Source organism: Terrapene carolina, unplaced genomic scaffold, assembly GCF_002925995.2.
Source record: "Terrapene carolina triunguis isolate 2854851 unplaced genomic scaffold, T_m_triunguis-2.0 Scaffold714, whole genome shotgun sequence".
NCBI classification, from domain to species: domain Eukaryota; kingdom Metazoa; phylum Chordata; order Testudines; family Emydidae; genus Terrapene; species Terrapene triunguis.
In genome coordinates, this window is record NW_020665065.1 from 18,441,264 (window position 1) to 18,444,318 (window position 3,055).

At 57.4% G+C, this 3,055-nt stretch overlaps 1 protein-coding gene across 1 annotated transcript in view; it reads right to left on the minus strand.

Moving 5' to 3' along the window:
- Nucleotides 1-1,774, minus strand: part of LOC112107886 (collagen alpha-1(VII) chain) — an 8,741-nt gene extending 6,967 nt beyond the window's left edge. The window contains exons 1-2 of the mRNA XM_024201781.2: nt 1,691-1,774; nt 350-401 (exon numbers count right to left, since the gene is read on the minus strand). The gene's annotated coding sequence lies outside the window, so the exon portion shown is untranslated. The remainder of the gene's footprint in view (nt 1-349; nt 402-1,690) is intronic.
- Between the last annotated feature and the right edge of the window lie 1,281 nt (nt 1,775-3,055).

Genomic DNA, 3,055 nt, shown 5'->3' on the forward strand with positions numbered 1-3,055 from the left:
CACACACACACACACACACACACACACACACACACACACACACACACCCCGTACACTAGAGCTGGGTGAAATACTAGCTGCACAAACCCCTCCAGCCTGTGGAGCCTGTTGTCACTGTTTTCATTGCCCAGGGTTTGCAATGGGCCCGTTTGGAAAATGTCCCTGATATTTCAGTTTTGAATTTGTCTCCAAAACCATTGCGGAGATGGACACTCTCCTTCGCTAACCACATCGGTTATGGTGTCGCTATGTCTGTGTGTGTGTGTGGGGGGGGTGGTTGTGTTGGAGCTGCTGGGAAAGGAGACGGGGAGCAGAAGCAGAAAGCGGCAAAGCAGCGGGCTTTCCTTACCTCCGGGGGCTGCCGTGCACAGGGCGGGGGCTGGCTACCAGCGGACAGGGACCTGGAAAGAGACCATCACAGCTATGCACAGAGCAGCAGAACATGAGCCAAGTGTCAAAAACCAACTCAGTCCCCTTCTCCCCCTCCAAGGGGCCGGTGATTCGAGGGGCAGTTCTAGAAGCATGCGGGGGGGGGGGAGAGGCTGAGATAACCGATTAAAGGGGGTGGGGGTCTCTGCTCACTTGCACCTTAGAAACAGGAGGCCTGTGAAGTCTGCTGCCCCTGGTATTGTGGTTCTGGGGGGCTCCAAGTGCATGCTGAGAGTGCGCACAACCGAACTGGAGGGGGTAGGAATGGCCCTTTAACAAAGATGTCCTTTCTCCAACGGGTGCATTGGGGTTTAATAGACAGGGTGAGATTCTGGCCTTTTTGGTGTCAGTGACCAAACCCCCGTAGCTTGCCATGGGGCCAGGCTCCCCCCCAGTCTTTTAAACAGTCAGGCTCTGATTCTTTTCCTCTCTCCACTGTTCATACGTCACTCCCAATGTCACCGCTCACCAGTCTTCACCCCAGAGTCAGCACCGGGGCAGAGATGACCCAGCCAGCCAGAATCAAACCTGGGTCAGAGCCAGCACCCAGGTTCAGAACTGGTTACATCCCGGCCATGGTCAGCATGGGGGTATGACCAGAGTCAGGAGTGAGCTAGGTCTGATGCAGATACACAATACAGAGCCCAAACTCCGCTCCCAGTCCCTAGCTGGGGGCTGAGACCCTGACCTGCGCTGCAGGGGACCCCCCATCTGCAGGGCTGGGAGAAGAGCCCGCTCACAGGTGACCCCAAGCCGGGAAGTGCTGTGAATGTCAGGGAAGATGGGCCCAGAGAGGCTAGCCCCTTGGGCAGGGAATGACCCGATGAGAGATGACTGCAGCTGGGCAGGGCTCAGAGATGCCAGGAGCAGCAAGGCAAGAAGAGCGATTGTGGGCAGAGATGCGGCTGTCATTTCCACTGCAGACTGGCTGCATGGCAGGGAGAGAGGATGGGATGCAAACATCCCCCTGTACAGCTTGGCTGGGGCCCCCTGCGCACTGGCCTTCTCAGAGGGAGAGCAGGGCCTGAGGGGCTCCCCCCTTCCCCGCTCCCCACAGCCATGCAGCTGGGGTGGGGCCGGGAGCTCCTCGGCCCAGGACAGGCGAAGAGCGAGGGGGGCAGAGAGCTAGTCCCAACGTGGCGGGAAGGGGCTGAGGAAGAAAGGCTGCGGGATCCCGAACGCAGAGACCTGCCGCTGGGGAACCAGAGTGCAGCCCGCATGGGAGAAGCGCACCCGGGCAGCGCAGAGAAAAGTCACTTACCTCTCCCGGAGGCTGGCCGAGGCTCTGTGAGCAGGCGGCTTCGTTTGGTCTCTGACCTTCCCCGAGAGGGAGAATGAGGCGAAGGGTACGGGGGGATGGGGGAGGGATTGCGGGTGGCTCTGTCCGGTCAGGGTTGGAAGAAGCTGCTGAGTTTCACTTCCCCACCCATTTCCCCTTTTGGTGTTTACCCCCTGCCCCGTGCTGGGTCTCCCGGAACAATGGGAACGTTCTGGTCAGCAAAAGTGCTAACACTTTTAGATTCAAAACCACAGCTGAGCTGGGCAGGCCGAGCCCTGCTTCCTGCTCGGTGCCTCCCTGGCCCCCCAGCAGCCCCCACGGCAGGACACCACTGCACACACCGAACAAAGCCCCGGTCCCTGGCTCCAGGAGCTGGCACTCAGAGGCTAAGGTTTGCGGGAGGTGTGACACAGCATGTGGCGTGTGTGCAAGAACAGAGCAGGACGCCAGGGCTTGCACTACATCTCACCAGAACTGTGACGGGGTTCGGTGTGAATCCTGCACTTTGGATGGGGCAGGGTGTTCTCAAGGGGCAAACTCAATAAACCGGGATTTTAAACAAAGAAAATTGTAAAACAAATTCCATGGTGTTGCTATGAGCTGGATGAAACCTTGCATGGGTTGAGTTAAAACCTCATAGAGATTGATAGGTGTGAACTCACCCGTCAATTAACATCACTGTCAGAATGAGTTTGCCAGACACCCCTCACCTATAGAGGGCTTTCGTGAGTATTTTTCGTGGGGTGTGTGTATGTGTGTGAGTGTGTGTGTGTGAGTGAGGGAAGGGAGGACACACAGAAATTGAGACCACTGTCACGGAGTATGGGGGACTCAGGGCCCTGCACCCCCGGCTTCCTGCGATTCACCATGACTCTCAGCCAGCCAGTAAAGCAGAAGGTTTATTTAGACGACAGGAATACAGTCCAAGACAGGTCTTGCAGGCACAGACAACAGGACCCCCCCTCAGTTAGGTCCATCTTGGGGTCCCAGGGTGCCCCAGCCCCCTTGCAAGGTCAGAGCCCCGTCTGCCTCCCAGCCGTATCACCAGCCAGCTCCTGAAAACTCTCTCTTCAGCGACCCCTCCCACAGCCTTTGTTCAGTTTCCCGGGCAAAGGTGTCACCTGGCCTCTAACCCCTTCCTGGGTTCTCATGTTACATGCTCAGGTATTCTCTGTCGGTCAGTCTCCCATCCCCCAATGCAGACTATCCTAGCCACACTCCCCTGTCAGCATTCAAAGGCCACAGTAAGAACAGTCCCAGTTCGTCACAACCACACACACCAGAGAGAGAGCCAGGAAGCCAAGCAGGAGTCGGTGAGCACAGAGTGATGCTGGGAAAAGCTAGGGA